Here is a 26,788-nt window from a genome sequence, read left to right as displayed (position 1 = left end):
AAGAGGACGGATCACGGAAGAAAAATGCGGGATGAATTGCCTGTAGTAGTTGGCGAACCCGATGAAACGTTGGATGGCTTTCACTCCGCAGGGCTGCGGCCAGTTAATAATGGCATTTACCTTTTCAGGGTCCATCTTAAGGCCAGAGTCCGAGACAATGTATCCAAGGAAGGGCAAAGAGGTTTGCTCGAACAGGCATTTCTCAATCTTGGCATACAAGTGGTTGTCTCTTAAACGTTGCAAGACCTCGCGAACACTCCTGCGATGCGATGGGAGATCTGGAGAAAAAACAAGGATATCATCCAAATAAACCAAAACACAAGAGTAGAGAAGATCCCGGAACACATCGTTGACGAACTCTTGGAATACCGCGGGAGCATTGCAGAGACCGAAAGGCATAACTAAATATTCGTAATGTCCATCCCGGGTGTTAAAGGCGGTCTTCCACTCGTCGCCGGAGCGGATCCGGACCAAATTGTAGGCGCCTCGTAAATCAAGCTTAGTAAAAATACGAGCGCCTCGGAGGCGATCGAAGAGCTCCGGTATAAGGGGCAGAGGATACCGATTCTTGATAGTGATGCTGTTCAATCCCCGATAGTCTATACATGGCCTTAAGGAACCGTCCTTCTTCTTCACAAAGAAGAACCCAGCTCCAGCAGGAGAAGAGGACTTCCGGATGAATCCTTTAGCCAGGTTCTCTTGAATGTACTCAGACATAGACTTGGTCTCGGCTGCAGAAAGCGGGTAAATTCCTCCCCTAGGAGGAGAGCAACCGGGAAGGAGTTCCACAGGACAATCGTAAGAACGATGGGGAGGAAGATTTTCAGCCTCCCTCTTGTTGAAGACGTCAGCGTATGGCCAGTAAGGAGAAGGTAAACCACCAGGAATTTCAGCAGGCTGGGTACGGGAAACCGGACATACAGACCGAAGACAACGATCATGGCACGAAGGTCCCCACCGAAGCACGTCTCCAGTGCGCCAATTCAGTGTAGGTTCATGAACTCGAAGCCAGGGAAGGCCCAGCAAGAAGGCGTAAGAGAGGTTAGGCAGAACATAAAAAGCGATCTTCTCGTGATGGAGAGCCCCGATTTGTATCTCCACCTCTTCAGTGACGAAAGAAATAGCCTCCTGTAAAGGTCTTCCATCCACAGAGGCGATTAGGCGAGGAGAGTCCAAAGAGATTACTGGTACGCGAAGCCTCCGAGCCACCCCAAGACTGATAAAATTGCCTGCTGCAACTGAATCCACATACGCCACCTCGGACGACCGATGCTGGTTAGAGATAAAAAGAATGGAAAGAGTCAAAGGTTGAGAGGAAACGCGGGCACCTAGGGAGGCCTCTCTTACCTGTCCTAGGCGGAAGAGTTTTCCGGTCTGTCAGGGCAACTGCGGAGTAAATGGGCTGCACTACCACAATAGAAGCAGAGACCCTGGGTACGCCTCTCCTTGCGGCGTTGTTCCGCCATTTTAACTCGATCCACTTGCATGGGTTCAGAGGTTGGAACAGAAGAGGGAACGGAAACGGGAGCACGAGGAGAGCTAGACTGACGGAAGGTAGACGAGACAGGAATAGGTCTCCTCTCTCGAGCAGACTCCCGACATCGCTCCTGAAAGCGGAGGTCAATCCGGGTGGCAAGGGAGATAAGGTCCTCAAGAGTAGTTGGAGTGTCACGACCGGCGAGCTCGTCTTTAATCCGGCTAGACAGGCCCCGCCAGAAAGCACCCACAAGTGCTTCATTGTTCCACCATAACTCTGAGGCCAGGGTACGGAAGCGGATGGCATATTGTCCTACGGAAGAAGAACCCTGACGCAAATTAAAGAGAGACTCGGTCGTAGAGGCTAAACGTCCGGGCTCGTCAAAAACTTTACGAAAGGTCTCAAGGAAATCCTCCAGGTGACAGACTACGGGATCGTCACGCTCCCACAAGGGATTAACCCATGCTAATGCCTCTCCCTCTAGATGAGACACTATGAACGCCACCCTTGCCCGGTCCGAGGGGTATTGAAGAGGCAAAAGCTCAAAGTGGAGGCGGCATTGATTTAGAAAACCCCTACAAAGCTTAGGATTGCCGGAGTACCTGGGAGGTTTACCTAAACGAGGGGAAGGATGAGCGGTAGACGGAGAACTGGAGTCAAGGGGAGGTACTTGTGCGGCCGCAGCAGGGGCGGACTGGAGATTAAACAGACGATCATCTATAGAGGCCATATAACTCAGCATGCGGGTCTGAGTATCACGTTGCTGGGCCAGCTCTTGTTGGAGGCTAGCTAACTGGGCGGCGTTAACGGGGTCAGAAGTCTGTATAGACGTAAGGCGAGATTCCATAGACTTCATAAAAGCCATTATGCGCTGTTGATTATCGCGCAAATGGGCTAACTCTTTCTGGGCCGAAAAAGGTGTACCTGCGGGGTCCATGGCCTGATTGTACTATAGCGGACTAGAGGAAACTAGAGTGGACCCTCTGGACCGTGGGGAGACCTACCCCTGGGCGAGCGGCCTAGGTGAGAAACGACCCCTATACAGGGACCGCAAGGAGCAAGCCCAGAGGTCACTTACCCACGGTGAGATACCAGGAGGGACGGCTCCAGGAAGAAGGCAGGATACTGGAGAGAAATACGGAAAACAGCGGGAGAACCAGGAGGGCTGGGAAGCCGGAACGGAGAGGCCGCTGAGGGAAAAAAGCAAAACAAAAGAATAGGTAAACAACAGGAACGGGTAACCAGGAACTGAGGGGTAAAAACAAAGGAGGGAACGGAATAGAAGACAAGGTAGGCACGGACAAGCACGGAGTACGAACGCTGAGCAGAGAAACAGTGAAGGGCCAAACGCAATAGCAGAAATGCTAAAACAATCAGGCACCAGAGAGCAGGAAGACCTACCTCTTATAGTAGAGGCAGGAACGGGATTGGGTGAGAGACAGATGACCTCATGACCTCAGGAAGAGGTAACAGAGAAGCTGAGCCTGCGTCCCTGAGGGAAGCTAGAGCGCCTGCGCAAAGAGAGAATACCTGCTGAGGACCTGGACACCGGAAGTGCCAGGGAAGCAGAGGAGCGCGCGGACCCGGACATGGATAGCCGGGGACATGCAGCAGCAGGGAAGGAAGACCCGGCGATCACAGGACCAGGAGCAGAGCCGACGGAAGCAGGTGCCGGGACCGAGCGAGGACGCAGGAGCGCAGCGCCAGGAATAGAGCGGTGAGAGCAGCGGGACCCGGGCGGTGCAGCGGTGGAGTGAGAACGCAGGAGCGCAGCGCCGGGAACAGAGCGGTGAGAACGGCGCCGCAGGAGGGCAGCGTCTGTAACACTCACCCAGGGGCGGTCCGGTCCGATGGGTGTCTCAGGTCCGCTCCGGCGCCTCCTATCTTTATTCCATGACGTCCTCTTCTGGTCTTCATGCCGCGGCTCCGGCGCAGGCGTACTTTGTCTGCCCTGTTGTGGGCAGAGCAAAGTACTGCAGTGCGCAGGCGCTGGGCCTCTCTGTCCTTTCCGGCGCCTGTGCACTGCAGTACTTTGCTCTGCCCTCAACAGGGCAGACAAAGTACGCCTGCTCTGCAGCCGCGGCGTGAAGACCAGAAGAGGACGTCATGAAATGAAGATAGGAGGCGCCGGAGCGGACCTGAGACACCCATCGGACTGGACCGCAGCAGGACCGCCCCTGGGTGAGTATAATCTAATGTCTTTTTCTCATCTTTCAGGTAACATCGGGGGCTTATCTACAGCATTACAGAATGCTGTAGATAAGCCCCTGATGCCGGTCAGCTTACCTCACCATCGATTTTGGGGGTGACAGGTTCCCTTTAATGACTTCTGAAGCGTACTGGATGTTCTGCTTGAATACCTGTCACCCTGCAGGTCTAAATGCTTGAAAGGAGATTATGTTCCACTACTAGAGTTAACCCTTGTATGTAACTTGTATTTCTTAATATGTGCTTTCGTTTCTTTGTTGTTGTTGTTTTTTTCTCTTTGTATATCTTCCAGATATTTATCTGCTCTGTGATTTTAAATTTTGTGAGCCACTATGTGTCATGTGATTGGTAATCAATTTTCATTGGTTGGGGCTGATATATAAGGCTACTTTCACACTAGCGTCGTACGACGCACGTCGCAATGCGATGTGGCGACGTACCGACGCATACTGTGCAAAAAAAACACAACAGGGGCAGCGGATGCAGTTTTACAACGCATCTGCTGCCCCATTGTGATGTCTGGGGAGGCTGGGGCGGAGTTCCGGCCGCGCATGCGCGATCGGAAATGGCGGACACGACGCACAAAAAAAGTTACATGTAAATGTTAGGGTACTTTCACACTAGCGTTTTTTTTCCTCCGTCGCAATGCGTCATTTTGGAGTAAAAACGCATCCTGCAAAAGTGCTTGCAGGATGCGTTTTTTCGCCATAGACTTACATTAGCGACGCAGTGCGACGCATTGCCACACGTCGCAACACTCTTGCGATGGTTGCGTCGTGTCACGTAGGTCCATCGCCAGCAAAAAACGTTGCTTGTAACGTTTTTTGCAGCGTCGAGACCGTCTTTTCCGACCGCGCATGCGCGGGCGGAACTCCGCCCCCGCCTCCCCGCACCTCACAATGGGGCAGCGGATGCGTTGTAATAATGCATCCGCTGCCCCCGTTGTGCAAAATAATCACACTGTCCGTCGGCACGTCGGGCCGACACATGGCGACGGCCCCGTGCCGACGCCAGTGTGAAAGTAGCCTTACATGTTAAAAGTTAAATGTGTCCGACGCAACACGACGCATCCGTCGCACGACGGATGCAACGTGTGGCAATCCGTTGCAATACGTCGCTAATGCAAGTGTATGGAGAAAAAACGCATCCTGCAAGCAATTTTGCAGGATGCGTTTTTTCTCCAAAACGACGCATTGCGACGTGCGTCGTACGACGCTAGTGTGAAAGCAGCCTAACCATGTTGTTACCAATGCTGAGTAGCTTTGAGAAAGAACAAGCTATTGTTCGAAACGCGTAATCTGTTACTCATTATCATGTGAATTCATCCTACTGGACTTAATGTTTTATTCACAATAAATTTGGAATTTTTTTGGAAGCTGGATTTTCCTTTTCTTGCTACATTTGTTCCACGTGATGACTACACGATATCCGTGCTTCCCCACAACACATGCCTAACAGGTGAGCTGGCTTTTCTATTTCTTTCTATCCACTGTTAAAGGGAACCTGTCACCCCCAAAATCGAAGATGAGCTAAGCCCACCAGCATCAGAGGCTTATCTACAGCATTCTGTAATGCTGTAGATAAGCCGCCAATGTATCCTGCAAGATGAGAAAAAGAGATTAGATTATACTCACCTAGGGGCGGTCCCGGTGTGATGGGTATCGCAGTCCAGTCCGGGGCCTCCCATCTTCATCAGATGACGTCCTCTTCTTGTATTCACGCTGCGGCTCTGGCCTCTGGCTACTTTATCTGTCCTGTTGAGGGCAGAGCAAAGTATTGCAGTGAGCAGGCGTGGGCCTCTCTGACCTTTCCGGCGCCTGCGCACTGCAGTACTTTGCTCTGCCCTCAACAGGGCAGACAAAGTACGCCTGCGCTGGAGCCGCAGCGTGAAGACCAGAAGAGGAGGTCATCTGATGAAGATAGGAAGTGCCGGACCGGACCGCGACACCCATCGGATCGGACCGCCCCTGGGTGAGTATAATCTAACCTCTTTTTCTCATCTTTCAGGATACATTGGGGGCTTATCTATGGCATTCCGGAATGCTGTAGATAGGCCACTGATGCCGGTGGGCTTCGCTCATCTTCGATTTTCGGGGTGACAGATTCCTCTTAAAGGGAACCTGTCAACCCCCAGGCGGTTTTAACTAAAAGAGCCATGTTCTGTCTTCATACACGTTGATACGGTGTGTGATCCGACATACGGCATAAACCACTTCTGTCTCCCAAATAAGCAGACTGTTCTCTGTAGTCTAACTTGTTTATTGGTAAACATGAGTGCGGTAAAACTATAAGAATACAAATGATATGGGTAAGTATTGGGCAAATAATAACACGACTGCAACTAACAGGGAAAACATACAGTATGGTGCAACTTCTACATAACTACATACAGCAGGTCCCTGGTAATCACATTTCCTGTGTGCTGGCTGCTATACAGTTAATCACACTCTGTACAACACTACATTGCAAGAACAGAGATAATGATCTTACCGGATAAACTTAACCAGGATGGCAAGTAAGGTATTTCCAGCACAGCAGATAAACACGTGTGTCCAGGAAGAACACAGAGGAAAAATTGAATTTCCCTATCCCATGATACCTTGGTGCAATCCCAGAATGCAACACTCTGATTACTGATAATCACAGATTAAATTTAACCACCACTGGGTGGTGCTATAACACAGCAAAAACCAAAACTATTAATAGTAGTGAACCCTTAATGCATGAAACGAACACCCTGTCCTTCATTAGAAAGGACAGAACACTCCCCGCTTGGCATCAACCGATGCCACACACAGCTCTTTTGGCGAAAACAGTAAGACAAGTTCCGCAACTGGTCTGAGGAATTAAACGAACGAGGGCACGAACAAGCAAATTCCAAGTTGAGAACCTGTTGAAACGGTGGGATTTGAGGTGATAGTCTTTAGTCACCGTACGTAGAACGGATACCTGAGGGTGGATTTCCTCATCTGCCTCTGGATCTACCAGTTCAAAGGTGTTTGACCCGTCAATGTATGGCGTGCAACGGTATAAGAATGTAGGGTCAGTAAGCCAGGTTGTGTCCTCAAAGTGTCTTGCTTCAACGGATCTGGTTGCGTGGTCCGCAGGATTGTGGTTTGTGGACACATAGTGCCACTGTTTAGGGTCGGTGGATCTCCTGATCCTTAGCACCCGATTGCTGACATAGACATAAAAGCAACGAGTTTCATTGCAAATGTACCCTAGCACTACCTTGCTGTCAGTGTAGAACTCGACTTCTTTGATTTCCAGGTCCATTTCTGTCGAGATAAGCTCAGCTAACTCTACTGCTAGCACAGCTGCACAGAGTTCCAGTCTGGGTACTGTGTGTTCACGGAGTGGGGCCAGTTTTGTCCGGCTCATGACAAGCCTTACGTGGCATTGTTCATTGATGTCGGTAATTTTCAAATACGCCACTGCTGCAATTGCTTTGGTTGAGGCATTGCAGAAGATACAAAGCCTTTGCATCTTGATTTCTGTTGATGGCACAGAAGCATATGGTCGTGCCACGTAGAGACTTGACAGTGCTTCTAAAGAGTTCTTCCATCTTACCCACAAGTCTCTTTTCTCGCTGGGAAGCGGATCATCCCAATCGGACGTCTCTTGGGTGAAGTCTCTCAACATAATTTTACCTTAGATAGTTACAGGGGTTACAAATCCCAGAGGATCGTACAAGCTGTTTACAACGGACAGGACGCCTCTACGCGTGAAGGGTTTCTCTTCTTCGCTGATCTGGAAGGTGAATGCATCCTTTTTTAAATCGCAGAGTAAACCCAGGCTCCGCTGCATGGGAAGGGAGTCCGTGCTTAAATCCAAGTCTTTTAAATTGGTTGAGTAATCTTGAGAGGGAAAGGCTGCCATTAGTTTTTGGCTGTTGGAAGCGATTTTGTGCAACCTCAAATTGGATGAAGCGAGCTTTTCTTGTGCCCTTTCCAGGAGACTGACTGCCGACTTATCTGTGGGTGTGGATTTCAGGCAGTCATCTACGTAGAAATCCTTTTCCACAAACGATCTTACATCCGATCCATACTTTGCTTCACCCTCTCTGGCTGAATGTCTAAGGCCATAGATAGCGACAGCAGGGGAAGGGCTGTTCCCGAAGATGTGTACCTTCATACGATATTCCATGATGTCCTTGTAGGGGTCATTATCGCAGTACCAGAAACACCTCAAGTAGTTTCTGTGTTCTTCTTTAACAAAGAAGCAGTGAAACATCTGTTGTATGTCGGCCATAAATGCTACTGCATCTTTGCGGAAACGAAGAAGTACTCCCAGAAGTCTGTTGTTGAGGTCTGGACAAGACAGAAAGACGTCATTTAAAGAAACACCTTTGTATCTGTCATGACGGACGCTGTTCAGACCAGGTCGTTCGACAGACAGTGGTAATTCCGCTTTTGACCACTATGTGCTCATTGGCGTCGGCTAGATTTCATCTAGCTGTTCCGGGGTTAATTTACCTGATCCTCGGACTGGAAGGTGGGCCATGCCCATTGCATTTAAATAGTTCTCCTGATCATTGGGCGTCGACGATTATAGCTTCTGTCTTGTGCGTTGTTATCTCGGTCTGGAGTGTAGAGCTGATTGTTGGAGATTCGTTGCTGGTGGTGTATTTTCCTTTGTCTTATTTACTCCTTCCTATATTTGTATTTATTTTGCCCTGCACATTTATAGTGTATTCCGGAGTGACTGCGGCGTGGTGTATATTTTCCTTTATCCTTGTCTGTGCTAACTGTGGGTATTGGTGTATTACCTCTTCACTGGGTGGTGGGTGGAGGTTTCAGCCTAGGGTTGAAACAGGAGACAGGGTGAGGTTCGAGGCCTGGACATGCACACCATCAGTGTAAACTCCAGGTAGAGGGTCAGTCAGGATTTCCCTAGTCTGAGGGAAATTGCAGAGGCCAGGGTTATTACCTCTTGCTCACCTAGTCTCCCCACGACATTATAATCGGCCCAACAGAAAAAAAAAAGGGTTTCTTTTTTTTTTGTGTTTTGTTATGGATCCCATGACTTCCATAACCCGCCAGTTGGAGGCGCTGTCCCTACAGGTCACTGAGTTGAGGGGGGCAGTACAGCAACAGGGACTAGCAGTATCTAATGTGCAAGCTGGAGCGACAGGAAGAGTTGCTGAGCCTAAATTCCCTTTGCCTGAAAAATTTGCTGGGGAACGCAGTAAATTTGTTTCTTTTCGTGAAGCTTGCAAACTATATTTCCGTATGCGCCCGATCTCCTCGGGTAATGAGTCTCAGCGTGTGGGCCTGGTGTTGTCATTGTTAAGCGGGGATCCCCAAGCATGGGCGTTTTCTTTGCCATCTGATTCTGCTGCATTTGACTCTGTGGAGAGTTTTTTTTTTTTCTCTTGGAAAAATCTACAATGAACCTGACAGAATGGCTCTAGCAGAATCTAAGATACGCACTATTCGCCAGGGGGAGCGAGTTGCAGAGGATTACTGTTCTGAATTTCATCGCTGGGCGATCGATACACAATTGAATGATCCAGCATTGCGGAGTCAGTTTATTCATGGGGTTTCTGGAAGGGTTAAAAAAGCCCTTCTGATGTACGAGACTCCTGCTTCTCTAGATTCCGCTATGAGTCTGGTTGTCTGCATTGATCGCCGTTTGCATCAGGGGGAGCATGAGACACCACCTATGGGAGAGGGTTTAGGTTCACGTGAGGTTGCTGCAGGTGAGCCCACGGAGCCTATGCAAATCGCAGGGGTGTCACATGTGAAGCGTCGAGCCCCTGAGCTCAGGAAGCAGGGAGCCTGTTTTTACTGTGGTAAAACTGGTCATTTTAATAACATCTGTCCTCTGCTGTCTAAGAAAAACGCAACGGCGGAAAACTTCTAAGCTCAGAGGGTGTGGAGGAGACCAATCTGAGCTTATTTATATCCTCCATGGTGGTTTCTCAATGCATGCTCCCTGCTAAGGTTTTTATCGCTGGCAGTGAGCTGCCAATAACTGTTTTTGTGGATAGTGGTTCAGCCACAAATCTCATTGATGAGGAGTTTGCGCACACAGCAGGTTTTAGGATTGAAAAACTGTCTCATCCTATCCGCGTGGTCACCATCAATGCTGCTCCTCTCTCTCAGGGGGAGATTTGTTGTGAACTCTATTTTTGGGCTCCCTCTAGTGGTCACAAGCGGTACTGTGTAGTGTTGTCTTTCTGCAGGTTGGCAGCATCAGCTGGTTCGTTATCCTTGGTTGGTTTCCTATTTAGCTCACCTGGAGACTCAGTTCCTTGCCTGCGATCAATGTATTCAGTGCTCTTCAGATTCCTTGTGACTACCTTGCTCCCAGTCTCTCCAAGACAAGCTAAGTTTTTGTTTGTTCATTTTTTGATTATCAGCATTCATTATGTTTCTTGTCCAGCTTGCTAAAATGTGATTTCCTCGCTTGCTGGTTGCTCTAGGGGACTGAGTTTCTCCCCCCACACCGTTAGTTGGTGTGGGGGTTCTTGAAATCTCAGAGTGGATATTTTGTAAGGGTTTTTTACTGACCGCATAGATTCCCTTTTCTATTTTCTGCTATCTAGTATTAGTGGGCCTCATTTGCTGAATCTGCTTTCACCCCTGTGTATGTGCCTTCCTCTTACCTCACCGTTATTATTTGTTGGGGGCTTCTATATCTTTGGGGATTATTTCTCTGGAGGCAAGAGAGGTCTTTCTTTCTCTCTAGGGGTAGTTAGTTCCTCAGGCTGGCTCGAGACGTCTAGGATTTTTAGGCATGTTCACCGGCTACTTCTAGTGTGTTTGGATAGGTTCAGATTTGCGGTCAGTCCAGTTTGCCACCTCCCTAGAGCTTGTCCTATGTTTGTTACTTAGCTGGAGTAATTTGTGATCCTCAACCACTAAGGATCATAACAGTATAGCAGGCCAAAAAGTGTGTAATGCATCGCAGAAGTGGGATAAAAAGAAGACCTGAGTACATTTTTTTTTTTCTTCCTCCCGCTTTTCCTTTGCTGCAGTCTGTTTAGCTTCTTTCATCCCCTTGAACTCTGGGTGGTTTTGAGCTCAGCTGCAGACATGAATATTCAGACTCTGACTTCTAGTGTGGATCATCTTACGGCACGGGTGCAAAGTATTCAGGATTTTGTTATTCATAGCCCTATGTCAGAACCAAAGATACCCATTCCTGAGTTGTTTTCTGGAGATAGATCTAGGTTTCTAAATTCTAAAAATAATTGTAAGTTATTTCTATCTCTGAGACCTCGTTCCTCTGGTGATTCCGCTCAGCAAGTTAAAATTGTTATCTCCTTGTTGCGTGGCGACCCTCAAGATTGGGCTTTCTCTCTGGCACCAGGAGATCCTGCATTGCTTAATGTAGATGCATTTTTTCTGGCTCTTGGACTGCTTTATGAGGAGCCTAATCTTGAGAATCAGGCAGAAAAAGTGTTGCTGGCTATCTCTCAAGGTCAGGATGAAGCAGAGGTGTATTGTCAAAAATTTCGGAAATGGTCGGTGCTTACTCAATGGAATGAGTGTGCCCTGGCTGCAAATTTCAGAGAAGGTCTTTCTGAGGCCGTTAAGAATGTTTTGGTGGGGTTTCCCACCCCTACAAGTCTGAGTGATTCTATGGCTTTAGCCATTCAGGTTGATCGGCGTTTGCGGGAGCGCAAATCTGCTCATCCTTTGGCGGTGTTTTCTGAACAGAGACCTGAGTCTATGCAATGTGACCGAACTCTGACCAGAATTGAGCGACAAAGTCATAGACGTCAAAATGGGTTGTGCTTTTACTGTGGTGATTCTACTCATGTTATCTCAGCATGCTCTAAACGCTTAAAAAAATTCGCTAAACCTGTCACCATTGGTACTATACAGCCTAAATTTATTTTGACTGTTACTTTGATTTGTTCTTTGTCGTCCTACCCGGTTATGGCTTTTGTGGATTCGGGTGCTGCCCTGAATCTGATGGATTTGTCGTTTGCCAGGCGCTGTGGTTTTGTCCTGGAGCCTTTGGAATTTCCTATTCCTCTGAGGGGAATTGATGCTACGCCATTGGCTGAGAATAAGCCTCAGTATTGGAAGCAAATGACCATGTGCATGACTCCCGTACATCAGGAGGTGATTCGCTTTCTTGTTCTGCATAATTTGCATGATGTTGTCGTTTTGGGTCTGCCATGGCTGCAGGCTCATAATCCAGTTTTAGATTGGAAAGCTATGTCTGTGTCAAGTTGGGGTTGTCAGGGAATTCATGGCGATACTCCGTTGGTGTCTATTGCTTCTTCCACTCCTTCTGAGGTCCTTTAGTTTTTGTCTGACTACCAGGATGTATTTGATGAGCCCAGGTCCAGTGCCCTGCCCCCTCATAGGGATTGTGACTGTGCTATAAATCTAATTCCTGGTAGTAAATTTCCTAAGGGACGACTTTTTAATTTGTCTATACCAGAGCATGCCGCGATGCGGAGTTATATAAAGGAGTCTTTGAAGAAGGGACATATTCGCCCATCCTCTTCCCCTCTTGGTGCAGGATTTTTTTTTGTGGCCAAAAAGGACGGTTCTTTGAGACCTTGTATAGATTATCGTCTTCTGAATAAAATCACAGTCAAATTTCAGTATCCTTTGCCACTATTGTCTGATTTGTTTGCTCGGATTAAGGGTGCCACTTGGTTCACCAAGATAGATCTCCGTGGTGCGTATAACCTTGTGCGCATTAAGCAGGGAGATGAATGGAAAACAGCATTTAATACGCCCGAAGGCCATTTTGAGTACTTGGTGATGCCTTTTGGACTCTCTAATGCCCCTTCTGTGTTTCAGTCCTTCATGCATGACATCTTCCGAGAATATCTGGATAAATTTATGATTGTGTATCTGGATGACATTTTGGTCTTTTCTGATGATTGGGAGTCCCATGTGAAGCAGGTCAGGATGGTGTTTTAGGTCCTGCGTGCTAATGCTTTATTTGTGAAGGTCTCAAAATGTCTCTTCGGAGTACAGAAGGTCTCCTTTTTGGGTTTTATTTTTTCTCCTTCTACTGTGGAGATGGACCCAGTCAAGGTCCAGGCTATTCATAACTGGACTCAGCCCACGTCTGTTAAGAGTCTTCAGAACTTCTTGGGTTTTGCTAATTTTTACCGTCGTTTCATCGCTAATTTTTCTAGCTGCGTGGTTAAACCTTTGACGGATTTGACCAAGAAGGGTTCTGATGTGACTAATTGGTCTCCTGCGGCCGTGGAGGCCTTTCGGGAGCTGAAGCACCGGTTTTCTTCAGCTCCAGTCTTATGTCAGCCAGATGTCTCTCTCCCCTTCCAGGTCGAAGTTGATGCTTCTGAGATTGGAGCAGGGGCTGTTTTGTCGCAGAGAAGCTCTGATGGCTCTGTGATGAAGCCATGTGCTTTCTTTTCAAGAAAGTTTTCACCTGCCGAGCGGAATTATGATGTTGGTAATCGGGAGTTGTTGGCTATGAAGTGGGCATTTGAGGAGTGGCGACATTGGCTCGAAGGAGCTAAACATCGTGTGGTGGTCTTGACTGATCACAAAAATCTGATTTATCTTGAATCTGCCAAGCGCCTGAATCCTAGACAGGCTCGTTGGTCGTTGTTTTTCTCCCGTTTCAACTTCGTGGTCTCATACCTGCCTAGTTCGAAGAACGTGAAAGCTGATGCACTTTCTAGGAGTTTTGTGCCTGACTCTCCGGGAGTTTCTGAGCCGGCTGGTATTCTCAGAGAGGGAGTGATTTTGTCTGCCATTTCCCCAGATTTGCGACGAGTGCTGCAGAAATTTCAGGCGGATAGACCTGACCGTTGTCCACCAGAGAGACTGTTTGTCCCGGATAGATGGACCAGCAGAGTTATTTCCGAGGTCCATTCTTCGGTGTTGGCGGGTCATCCTGGGATTTTTGGTACCAGAGATTTGGTGGCTAGGTCCTTCTGGTGGCCTTCCTTGTCGCGGGATTTGCGTTCCTTTGTGCAGTCTTGTGGGATTTGTGCTCGGGCTAAGCCTTGCTGTTCTCGTGCCAGCGGTTTGCTTTTGCCTTTGCCTGTTCCGAAAAGGCCTTGGACGCACATTTCCATGGATTTTATTTCGGATCTTCCAGTATCTCAGAAAATGTCTGTCATCTGGGTGGTGTGTGATCGTTTTTCCAAGATGGTCCATTTGGTGCCCTTGCCTAAGTTGCCTTCTTCCTCCGATTTGGTTCCTCTATTTTTTCAGAATGTGGTTCGCTTGCACGGCATTCCTGAAAATATTGTGTCTGATAGAGGATCCCAGTTTGTGTCCAGGTTTTGGCGGACTTTTTCTGCTAAGATGGGCATTGATTTGTCTTTTTCGTCGGCCTTCCATCCTCAGACTAATGGCCAAACCGAGCGAACTAATCAGACGTTGGAAACTTATTTGAGATGTTTTGTTTCTGCTGATCAGGATGATTGGGTGACTTTTTTGCCATTGGCCGAGTTTGCCCTTAATAATCGGGCTAGTTCTGCTACTTTGGTTTCGCCTTTTTTCTGCAATTCTGGTTTCCATCCTCGTTTTTCCTCGGGTCAGGTTGAGCCTTCTGACTGTCCTGGGGTGGATGCTGTGGTGGATAGGTTGCAGCAGATTTGGAACCATGTGGTGGACAATTTGAGGATGTCACAGGAGAAGGCTCAGCGCTTTGCCAACCGCCGCCGCGGTGTGGGTCCCCGACTTCGTGTTGGGGATTTGGTGTGGCTGTCTTCTCGGTATGTTCCTATGAAGGTCTCCTCTCCTAAATTTAAGCCTCGCTTCATCGGTCCTTATAAGATCTTGGAAATCCTTAACCCGGTGTCTTTTCGTTTGGATCTCCCAGCATCGTTTGCCATTCATAATGTGTTCCATAGGTCTTTGTTGCGGAGGTATGTGGTACCTGTGGTTCCTTCTGTTGAGCCTCCTGCTCCGGTGCTGGTCGAGGGCGAATTGGAGTACGTGGTGGAGAAGATTTTGGATTCTCGTATCTCTAGACGGAGGCTTCAGTATTTGGTTAAGTGGAAGGGCTATGGTCAGGAGGATAATTCCTGGGTTGTCGCCTCTGATGTTCATGCGGCCGATTTGGTTTGTGCCTTCCACGCGGCTCATCCTGATCGCCCTGGGGGTCTTGATGAGGGTTCGGTGACCCCTCCTCAAGGGGGGGGGTACTGTTGTGAACTCTATTTTTGGGCTCCCTCTAGTGGTCACAAGCGGTACTGTGTAGTGTTGTCTTTCTGCAGGTTGGCAGCATCAGCTGGTTCGTTATCCTTGGTTGGTTTCCTATTTAGCTCACCTGGAGACTCAGTTCCTTGCCTGCGATCAATGTATTCAGTGCTCTTCAGATTCCTTGTGACTACCTTGCTCCCAGTCTCTCCAAGACAAGCTAAGTTTTTGTTTGTTCATTTTTTGATTATCAGCATTCATTATGTTTCTTGTCCAGCTTGCTAAAATGTGATTTCCTCGCTTGCTGGTTGCTCTAGGGGACTGAGTTTCTCCCCCCACACCGTTAGTTGGTGTGGGGGTTCTTGAAATCTCAGAGTGGATATTTTGTAAGGGTTTTTTACTGACCGCATAGATTCCCTTTTCTATTTTCTGCTATCTAGTATTAGTGGGCCTCATTTGCTGAATCTGCTTTCACCCCTGTGTATGTGCCTTCCTCTTACCTCACCGTTATTATTTGTTGGGGGCTTCTATATCTTTGGGGATTATTTCTCTGGAGGCAAGAGAGGTCTTTCTTTCTCTCTAGGGGTAGTTAGTTCCTCAGGCTGGCTCGAGACGTCTAGGATTTTTAGGCATGTTCACCGGCTACTTCTAGTGTGTTTGGATAGGTTCAGATTTGCGGTCAGTCCAGTTTGCCACCTCCCTAGAGCTTGTCCTATGTTTGTTACTTAGCTGGAGTAATTTGTGATCCTCAACCACTAAGGATCATAACAGAGATTACTGAATTTGTGGCTGAGGTGAAACTCCACATTGGGGTTCTACATTCCAAGCGGGTTACATGTAAGGTGCTCAGGAATCTTCCTGCTCAGGTGGTTTTGGGTTTTCCTTGGTTGTCTATACACAACCCAGTAATTGACTGGAAAACTCAGAACATAATTCAGTGGAGCGAGTTCTGCCAGGAGAATTGCCTGGCCACTTGTGTGGCTGCGGTGACTTCAAGCGTTCCGGAGTCACTTCTGGATTTTGTGGATGTGTTCTCTGAGAAGGGTTGTTCAGAGTTGCCGCCACATCGTACCTTTGACTGTTCTATCAGGTTTAAACCAGGGGCCAAGTTGCCTAAAGCAAGGATGTTTAACATCTCCGGTCCGGAGAGACAAGCGTTAAAAGATTATATTGCTGAAAGCTTGAGCAAAGGGCACATCAGGCCGTCATCCTCGCCGGTGGCAGCAGGGTTCTTCTTCGTGAAGAAGAAAGATGGCGGATTACGCCCGTGTTTGGACTTCAGGGAGTTGAACCAGATTACGGTTCGTGATCCATACCCTATGCCACTGATACCAGATTTGTTCAACCAGGTGGCGGGTGCTAAGTGGTTTACCAAGCTTGACCTCAGGGGGGCGTACAACCTCATAAGAGTCCGTCAAGGTGATGAGTGGAAGACGGCTTTTAATACCCCTGAGGGTCATTTTGAAAATTTGGTGATGCCATTTGGGTTGACTAACGCACCAGCAGTGTTCCAACATTTCATCAATGATGTGTTCTCGCATGTTTTGGGGAAATTAATTATCGTGTACCTAGATGACATTCTCATATATTCTTGCGACCGTGATGCTCATTTAGTTCATGTCAGGCAGGTGTTACAGCTTCTCAGAGAGAATAAGCTGTATGCTAAACTTGAGAAATGTGTATTGTTTGTTCAGGAGTTGCCTTTCTTGGGTTATATTGTGTCTGCTTCTGGTTTTAAAATGGACGTCGCTAAGGTGCAAGCGGTGCTGCATTGGGAACGTCCTGATAACCTGAAAGCACTTCAGCGGTTCCTTGCGTTTTCTAACTACTATAGGAAATTTATCAAGGATTTTTCCATCATTGCTAAACCGCTAACTGACATGACTAAAAAGGGTACCAATTTCTCCGTTTGGCCTGAGGCTGCTGGGCGCGCATTTGAATTTCTTAAGAACAGTTTTGTTTCAGCCCCCATTCTTGTGCAGCCAGACGTATCAAAACCCTTTGTTGTGGAAGTCGATGCGTCTGAGGTTGGTGTGGGGGCGGTACTATCTCAAGGCTCATCTTTGAGTGGTTTGCGTCCGTGCGCCTATTTCTCCAAGAAACTGTCGTCCGCCGAACGTAACTACGATATCGGCAACAGGGAGTTGTTGGCTATTAAGTTGGCCTTTGAGGAATGGCAACACTTCTTGGAGGGGTCGGTACATCAGGTTACTGTTATTACCGATCATAAGAATCTGCTGTATTTGGAGTCAGCCAAGCGTCTGTCCCCCAGGCAGGCTGGCTGGGCATTGTTTTTCACGCGGTTCAATTTTGTTGTCACTTACAGACCGGGGTCTAAAAACGCTAAGGCGGATGCTCTGTCCAGGTGTTTTCCGGGGGGAGAACCTCGGGAGGATCCAGTACCCATCCTCCAAAAGGGTGTTGTGGTTTCGGCTCTCACTACCGAGGTTGAGGCTGAAATTGCCGAGGCTCAGGAGAAGGTACCATCTGAGCTTCCCATCAACAAATCTTTTGTACCGCTTCATCTCCGCTTAAAGGTTTTGGTGGAGCATCATGATGCTGTCCTGGCTGGCCACCCAGGGGTTAGAGGTACCTTGGAGTTGGTGTCACGTCTGTTTTGGTGGACCAAGATCCGACAGGACGTGGTCTCATACGTGTCAGCTTGTACCACGTGCGCTAGGGCTAAGACGCCCTGCTCCCGTCCTGTTGGCACACTACTTCCTCTTGAGGTACCTAGTAAGCCATGGACGGAAATCTCCATGGATTTCATCACTGATTTGCCCTCATCAGCTGGGAATACGGTCATCTTGGTGATAGTTGATCGGTTTTCAAAAATGTTGCACTTTGTGTCTTTGCCTTCGTTGCCTAACGCTAAGACTCTGGCTCAGGTATTTGTGCAGGAGGTGGTCAGACTTCATGGGGTTCCATAGGGGGTCTCAGTTTGTGGCAAAATTTTGGAAAGCATTTTGCTCACGGCTGGGGATCAAGTTGTCTCATTCTTCAGCGTTTCATCCTCAGTCAAATGGTCAGACTGAGCGTATGAACCAAAATTTGGAACAGTACTTACGCTGCTTTGTCTCTGATAACCAGGAGGAGTGGTCTACGTTCCTTCCTTTGGCTGAGTTTGCCATCAATAATCACCGCCAGGAGTCGTCTGGGGAGTCTCCTTTTTTTGTGTTTACAGGCTACATCCTCAATTTTGTACTTTGAGTCAGAGGGGCTCTTCCGGCGTTCCAGAGGAGGACCAGTTAGGAGCACAATTGTCGTCAGTCTGGAGGAGAGTTAAACAGCGCCTGTTGAGTGTGGGTGCTAGGTACAAACGTGTGGCTGACAGTAGGCGTGTGCCAGGTCCGGACCTGAGTGTGGATGACTGGGTGTGGTTATCCACAAAAAACATAAGACTCAAAATACCATCCCTTAAATTGGGTCCACGGTTTATTGGTCCATTTAAGGTCACCGCCGTCATTAACCCAGTAGCGTACCGATTGGAGCTCCCTACGGTGTATAAGATACACAACGTGTTCCACAGGTCTCTTCTAAAGAAGGTGGTGGGTTCTGTGGATGCGGCACCTATGCCACCTCCAGTCTTGGTGGATGCTAATTTGGAATTTGAAGTCTCCAAGGTGGTTGACTCTCGTGTAGTGCGCCGCACTTTACAGTACTTGGTTCACTGGCGTGGTTATGGGCCTGAGGAGAGGTCCTGGGTACCAGCCTCAGACATTCATGCGGATCGGCTGGTCAGGTTTTTTCATCGTCGCCATCCAGACAAGCCGGGTCCTATAAGCCGTGAGGGCCCTGGGGTCCCTCGTAGAAGGCGGGGTACTGTCATGTCGGACGCTGTTCAGACCAGGTCGTTCGACAGACAGCGGTAATTCCGCTTTTGACCACTATGTGCTCATTGGCGTCGGCTAGATTTCATCTAGCTGTTCCGGGGTTAATTTACCTGATCCTCGGATTGGAAGCTGGGCCATGCCCATTGCCTTTAAATAGTTCTCCTGATCATTGGGCGTCGCCGATTATAGCTTCTGTCTTGTGCGTTGTTATCTCGGTCTGGAGTGGAGAGCTGGTTGTTGGAGATTCGTTGCTGGTGGTGTATTTTCCTTTGTCTTATTTACTCCTTCCTATATTTGTATTTATTTTGCCCTGCACATTTATAGTGTATTCCTGAGTGACTGCGGCATGGTGTATATTTTCCTTTATCCTTGTCTGTGCTAACTGTGGGTATTGGTGTATTACCTCTTCACTGGGTGGTGGGTGGAGGTTTCAGCCTAGGGTTGAAACAGGAGACAGGGTGAGGTTCGAGGCCTGGACATGCACAACATCAGTGTAAACTCCAGGTAGAGGGTCAGTCAGGATTTCCCTAGTCTGAGGGAAATTGCAGGAGCCCGGGTTATTACCTCTCGCTCACCTAGTCTCCCCGCGACAGTATCTGGCACTTGAGTCAAATACTACTCTTATCTGACCTGGTTTCTTCGGATGATACACACCGAAAATAGGTAAGTACCAACATTCCTCGGAATCTTGAAGTACAGGTGCAATTTCCGCGTGGCCACTCTGGAATATTCTCTCCATGAAGGTAAAGAAGTGTTCTCTTGTTTCTGGTGCCTTCTGCAGTTTGCGTGTAAGGGAGACAAATCGACTGTAGACAAATTCTCTGTTGTTGGGTAAGCGTTGCCTCTGTGGTTTGAATAGTAAAGGTGCGACCCAACTCTTTGATTCATCTCTTACTATCTCTTGCTCCATGATGTCCAAGAACAGTCTGTCCTCTATGGACGTTGCTACCTGGTTTTCTTCTCTTGTCCTGTGGAAAACTGTGCACCCTATATGATCTTGCTCACCGTCGCATCCATGGTCTTCACAGGAAGGATCAGCTAACGGACAAGGTGGAGGGGTGTGGTGTGGCAATTCTTTAATCAGGAAACTGCTCTCGCATGGCTGGAAGAGAGACGGATGTCCATTCTCGAGGGTACTGGTGAGCATGCTGTTGACTGATGTCGGCCTGTGTGCTCCACCCAAACAGACATCTCCCACAATGACCCATCCTAGGTCAAGTCTCTGGGCATATGGGGCGTTTTGTGGGCCGTTAATCTGTCCTCTAGCCTTGTGGACCCGTAGTATGTCTCTTCCGAGGAGTAAGACGATAGGAGCTCCTTGGTCAAGCTCCGGTATCAGGTGAGCTATACATCTCAAGTGGGTGTGATGAGCTGCTACCTCTGGTGTAGGTATCTCAGACCTGTTGTCCGGAATCTGGTTGCACTCCAGTATTGATGGCAAGGATAAGCAGGTTTGACCGTCTATAGACTCTACTTTGAATCCGGTCGCTTTTCTCCCCGCCGTCTCGACAGTACCTGCACATGTTTTCAAGGAGTACGGAGAGCCGGGACCAGCAATGTTGAAGGTGTCGAAGAGAAAGGACTTAGCTAGAGACCTGTTGCTCTGATCGTCCAAGATTGCATATACCTTGATTGCCTTATCCCGTTGGCTCGCTGGGAATACTTTGACAAGACAGATCTTCGAGCAGGATCTTTCTGCTACGAGTTCCTTGCAGATCTCTGTACACTGAGAAGTGACCACTGGGGTGTCTATGTCAGTGTCCATCTGTTTTTCAGCAGACTCTTCTACTCGCGACGATACCCCCGAGGGTGGTCCAGGGTGTAAAGCCGTGTTGTGCTTCACACTACTACATTCTGTGCATTTCACGCTGGTTTCACAGTTTTTGGTGAAGTGTGAGGTCGTCGCGCAGCATCTGAAGCATATCTTGTTTTCATTTAGGAAACTCTTACGGTCTTCTAGAGACTTCTCCCTGAAGGCTCTACATTTTAGTAGAGGATGAGGTTTCTTCTGTAGGGGGCAGTGTTTGCTGAGATCCTGCGGTTTGTCCTCTTCTGGAGAGGACTTACTAGCTCTGTAAGGAAAACCTGTGGAGGTAACATTAGTTTTGTGGACTGCCACTGGTGTTTTACTGAGTTTTACACCAGAGGCAGTGGTACATGACATAGTGAAATCGAAACTGGGGTCATTTCTAACTTTAGCTTGCTGAGCAACAAAGTCTACAAACACCCTGAAAGGAGGAAATGGTACCTTATGAGTCTGTTTGTAACTGACCCACTTTTCTTGTAAGTTGTAAGGGAGCTTTTGGACAATCGGGTTGACACCTCTGGCAGTGTCCAGGAATGCCAACCCTTGTAGGTCACCTTCTGCCTGAGCAGCATGTACCTCCATTAACAAGTCGCTCATTTCTCTGAGCTTTTGATAACCCTTATTTGCTATCTTGGGGAAATCATCAATTCTTTTATACAAAGCATTTTCTATAGCTTCTATTGACCCATAACATTCTTCAAGTCTCTCCCACACCATACAAAGTCCTGTGTGTGGGTACTTTATGTTAATGTTTCTGATTCTTTTGGCGTGTTCAGCTGACTCGTTCCCAAGCCACTTTGGCAGTAGATCTAACTCTTCACTACTAGAGAGATCCAAGTCTCTGATGGCGTTCTGGAAGGAGGCTCGCCATGCTCTGTAGCTTTCAGCTCTATCAGTGAACTTTACAAGTCCCTTGGTCACCAGCTCCCGGCAGGTAAAGAACCTTGCAAAGTTCATAGTGGCTGAGTCAGTGCCAACATGAGCTGGTGTGCTGTTGTCATGCGGTGTGTGTGGTGCGTCCTCATACCTGGTAGGAGCTTCTGGCTTAGGAAAGTCTGTATAAAACCGTTCCGAAGCGAAGGGTGTCCCTGTCAGTCTGGGAGGAGGCCATACCTTCTGTTCTGTAAGACGGTAGTGGTGGTCGACGTCGTTTCACAGTATACCTTCCTGCTTCCAGTACGGTGTTTGGAGGAAGGATCTCTGGTAATCTGTATAGGCTGGTTGGTGTAACGGATCAGAGTTGTCTTCTATTCTGGGATGTTGGTGGACATTTTCTGAGACGCGTTGAGCAGGATCCTGACGATCAAGGTCTGGTCCACGTACGTCTCTGTCACGCTCAGATTCAGGAAACTCCACGGCTTCTAAGAACTCAGCTTTGGCTATTGCGGCTGCTGCTTCTTTTTCAGCGGAAAGCCTTTCTAAGGTCGCTTGCAGGCGGGCTCTTTCTGCTTCTTGCTCTGCTTGCAGGCGGGCTCTTTCTGCTTCTTGGCGGGCTCTTTCTGCTTCTTGGCAGGCTCTTTCTGCTTCTTGCTCTGCTTGCAGGTGGGCTCTTTCTGCCTGCAGGCGAGCGCTTTCTGCTTCTTGGTCTGCTTGTCTTAACTTTAACTGCATCTCTTGTGCAGCGAAGGAGGATCTTACTTTCGCCGCCTCAGCTTCTGCACCGGCGAGAGCGACAGACCTTTTCGAGGAAGACTTGCTAGAGCGGCTTGTTTGGGACCTCGTCCCGAGTGAAGATGCTCAACTTGCAGACATTTCGTGTCCGTTTGCAGGCTGTAGGACATCTCAGAGCGGGTAAGAATGACTTCAGTGTGGACTGAGACGTGTCGTGCTTGGTGGGCTGTATGGCGGCCGCTGCGGTATCGTCAGGCGCTGCGGTATCCGCAGGCAGTGCGGTGTGGTACAGGCGGCTGCGTAAGTGGTATTTGCTATCACTGGCATCTAGCCTCCTTTTACTGTCATCGCCGGCGTCTAGCTTCCGTTTTACTGTTCTGTCTTCATACACGTTGATATGGTGTGTGATCCGACATACGGCATAAACCACTTCTGTCTCCCAAATAAGCAGACTGTTCTCTGTAGTCTAACTTGTTTATTGGTAAACATGAGCGCGGTTTAACTATAAGAATACAAATGATATGGGTAAGTATTGGGCAAATAATAACACGACTGCAACTAACAGGGAAAACATACAGTATGGTGCAACTTCTACATAACTACATACAGCAGGTCCCTGGTAATCACATTTCCTGTGTACTGGCTGCTATACAGTTAATTACACTCTGTACAACACTACATTGCAAGAACAGGGATAATGATCTTACCGGATAAACTTAACCAGGATGGCAAGTAAGGTATTTCCAGCACAGCAGATAAACACGTGTGTCCAGGAAGAACACAGAGGAAAAATGGAATTTCCCTAGCCCATGATACCTTGGTGCAATCCCAGAATGCAACACTCTGATTACTGAAAATCACAGGTTATAAATTTAACCACCACTGGGTGGTGCTATAACACAGCAAAAACCAAAACTATTAATAGTAGTGAACCTTTAGGCTATGTTCACACTTTGCGGGTTTTGCCGCGGATCCGCAGCGGATTTGACACTGCAGATCCGCAGCAGTTTTCCATGCAGGGTAAAGTACAATGTTACCCTATGGAAAACAAAACCCGCTGTGCACATGCTGCGGATTTCCGCGGAAAAAGCCGCGCGGCTTTTCTGCGGAAAAAAAGAAGGAGCATGTCACTTCTTGGTGCAGAATCGCAGCGATTCTGCACCCATAGAAATGCATTGATCCTCTAACTTCCCGCATGGGGCTGTGCCCACGTTGCGGGAAGTTAAGCGGATAATGTGCCGATGGTACCCGGGGTGGAGGAGAGGAGACTCTCCTCCAGGCCCTGGGAACCATATTTTGGTGTAAAAAAAAAGAATTAAAATAAAAAATAATGCTATACTCACCTCTCAGCGCTGCCCGCGGCGTCCGGTCTCAGTTGCTGTGCCGAACAGGACCTGTGGTGACGTCGCGGTCACATGACCGTGATGACGCCGCGGTCACATGGCCGTGACGTCACGAAGGTCCTTGTCGGCACAGCCGCTTGCAGCGCCGAGGAGATCGCGACGTCAGAGGGTGAGTATAGCCAATTTTTATTATTTTTTACATTACTATTGATGCTGCATATTGCTGCATATGCAGCATCAATAGTACAGGAGTAATCCCGCAGCGGAAACCGCGGAACAAACCGCGATAAATCTGCAGGGATAACCGCAGCGGTTTTGCCCTGCAGATTTATCAATTCCGCTGCGGGATTAACCCGCAGAGGAACCCGCAAAGTGTGAACGTGGCCTTAATGCATGAAACGAACACCCTGTCCTTCATTAGAAAGGACAGAACAAGCCACCTTGTGCAGCAGGCTACTTTCAGACATAGCGCATTTTTGAGCGCTATTTTGCGGGCGCTTTTCAAAAATGCGCAATGTCATTTTCGTCTGCCGGCAAAGTGAATGAGAAATTCACTTTGCCGTTCAGACACACCGCAAAAAAACGCGGCGCTTTTGTCTGCAAACACGCCGGCGTAAAAAGAATTGACATGTCAATTCTTTACGCAGCGGCGTGTCTGCATATCCCCCTAGGGCCCCATATTACCGTCCACACACAGCGCCTTTGTCCTGGGTGTCGGCGTCTTTGTACGGAGGGGTTGACACCCAGGACCGGACGTGACGTCGGACAGGAAGAGGGAAGCCCCCGCCCCCCAGTGAAGCAGCATGGAGTCCTTCTGTGTGTGTGTGTGTGTGTGTGTATGCGTGTGTGCGTGTGTGTGCGTGTGTGTCCCCATGCGACGCTAGTGCCACCATTGTGCTAAGTCGCCGTATGGGACTACTACTCCCATCCGGTATTAGGATGGGAGAGTTGTCCCTGTGTCCGGCGACTTAGCACAATTGTAAAGTTACACAAAACACCTACACACAATACACATACATGACACACAGTACATACAACATATAACACAGAGTATATACTCACCAACAGCACACTTGTAGGCGAAGCCCTCGATCCTCCAGGAAAAAATCCAAAAATAATAAACCAAATTCATACTCCCTGTCCGCAGAATCCATAAAACGAGTGTCCCACGCCGATCGGCTGCTCTCCGGCAATACACTGCCAGGAGCGAGGCTCCTAGCAGTGTATCGCGTACTGTTCCGGAGTTCAATGACTCCGGCGTCTCGGTTAACAGCAGTACAGCTGCGTTGAACTTTCCCACGCAGCACTGCCGTTAAGCGAGAGTGCCGGGGTCAATGACCGCCGGTAAACTCGCTCGCGCATGCGCAGTGACACACCGACAGGAACTATGGCTCCTGTCAGTGTGTTGCTGCAGCCGTGGAGAGCAGACATATCTCTGGATGTGTCTGTTCTCCATGGAAAATCTTGATACGTGGCACTTAAATATGTGGCAATTAAATACGTGGCACTTATACGTGATACGTGTCACTTAAATATGTGGCACTGAAATACGTGATACGTGGCACGTGTCACTTAAATACGTGGCACTGAAATATGTGGCACGTGGCACTTTGATTCGTGGCACGTGTCTCTTAAATACGTGGCACTGAAATATGTGGCACGTGGCACTTTGATACGTGGCACGTGCACTTTGATACGTGGCACGTGGCACTGAAATATGTGGCACGTGGCACTTTGATACGTGGCACGTGTCACTTAAATACGTGGCACGTGGCACTGAAATATGTGGCACTTTGATACGTGGCACGTGGGACTGAAATATGTGGCACGTGGCACTTTGATACGTGGCACGTGGCACTGAAATATGTGGCACGTGGCACTTTGATACGTGGCACGTGGCACTTTGATACGTGGCACTGAAATACGTGATACGTGGCACTGAAATACGTGATACGTGGCACTTAAATACGTGGCACGTGGCACTTAAATACGTGGCACGTGGCACTGAAATACGTGGCACTGAAATACGTGGCACGTGGCACTGAAATACGTGGCACTGAAATATGTGGCACTGAAATACGTGGCACTGAAATACGTGGCACTGAAATACGTGGCAAAGAAATACGTGGCAAAGAAATACGTGGCAAAGAAATACGTGGCAAAGAAATACGTGGCACTTAGGCTATGTTCACATTTGCGTTGTGCGCCGCATGCGTCCTTTTTTTGATTGATTTTGGACGCAGCAAAAATGCAACTTGCTGCGTCCTCTGCGGCCGGATGCGTGCGCTGCAGTGACGCATGCGGCGCAAAACGCAAGTGCGACGCATGTCCATGCGCCCCCATGTTAAATATAGGGGCGCATGACGCATGCGGCGCCCGACGCTGCGGCGCAGACCGCAAATGTGAACGTAGACTTAAATAGCTGGATAGAGCTGGATCCGCGGGCTGTGATCTGGCCTACGCTCAGCACTCTGCGGAGCGCTGTCATTCAAAACACGTCCACTCATTTTGGTGTTTAGTCCCAAAATGGAGGATGGAAGAAGAAAAGGGTTGGACAAGGAAATGACATCATTTCTTTTTTTTTTTCCCCCACTGCAGTTAAAGCTTTATTTGTGTCAAACACAGACAATCTGCAGAGAAAACTGCATAAAAAACCGCACTAAAAACCGCATCAAAAACCGCATCAAAAACGCACCAAAAACGCACCTGCGTTTTCTGCCAAGAGCTGCGGTTTTTGTCCTGAAAAAAAAGGATTGAAATCAGGATCGTGTGAACATACCCTTACCGTACAGGCAGTGGCGTAACTACAAAGTTATGGGCCCCGGTGCGAACTTCCAAATGGGGCCCCCCCCCCTACCTCCGTGACGCCCCCCCACCCCCTTCCCCTAGATACGCCTCGGACTGTTGCAGGAATCTCCTGCACTGCAACATGGTGTTGGGTGCCAGCACAGCCCGCACAGTGGTATATCCAGCACAGCCCGCACAGTGGTATATCCAGCACAGCCCGCACAGTGGTATATCCAGCACAGCCCGCACAGTGGTATATACAGCACAGCCCGCACAGTGGTATGTACAGCACAGCCCGCACAGTGGTATGTACAGCACAGCCCGCACAGTGGTATATACAGCACAGCCCGCACAGGGGTATATACAGCACAGCCCGCACAGGGGTAAATACAGCACAGCCCGCACAGGGGTATATACAGCACAGCCCGCACAGGGGTATATACAGCACAGCCCGCACAGGGGTATATACAGCACAGCCCGCACAGGGGTATATCCAGCACAGCCCGCACAGGGGTATATCCAGCACAGCCCACACAGGGGTATATACAGCACAGCCCGCACAGGGGTATATACAGCACAGCCCGCACAGGGGTATATACAGCAGAGCCCGCACAGTGGTATAT

General features: G+C 48.7%; 1 long non-coding RNA gene across 1 annotated transcript in view; it reads right to left on the bottom strand.

Annotated features, from left to right (window-relative positions):
* LOC143771898 (uncharacterized) overlaps positions 1-26,788 on the bottom strand; it is a 33,167-nt gene that overhangs the window by 2,640 nt on the left and 3,739 nt on the right. The window contains exon 2 of the long non-coding RNA XR_013215096.1: positions 2,556-2,667. This is a non-coding gene — a long non-coding RNA (uncharacterized LOC143771898). The remainder of the gene's footprint in view (positions 1-2,555; positions 2,668-26,788) is intronic.

This window comes from Ranitomeya variabilis, chromosome 1 (assembly GCF_051348905.1).
Source record: "Ranitomeya variabilis isolate aRanVar5 chromosome 1, aRanVar5.hap1, whole genome shotgun sequence".
NCBI classification, from domain to species: Eukaryota; Metazoa; Chordata; class Amphibia; order Anura; family Dendrobatidae; genus Ranitomeya; species Ranitomeya variabilis.
Note: the sequence above shows the minus strand (reverse complement) of the source record. Positions and strands in the feature narration are given on the sequence as shown.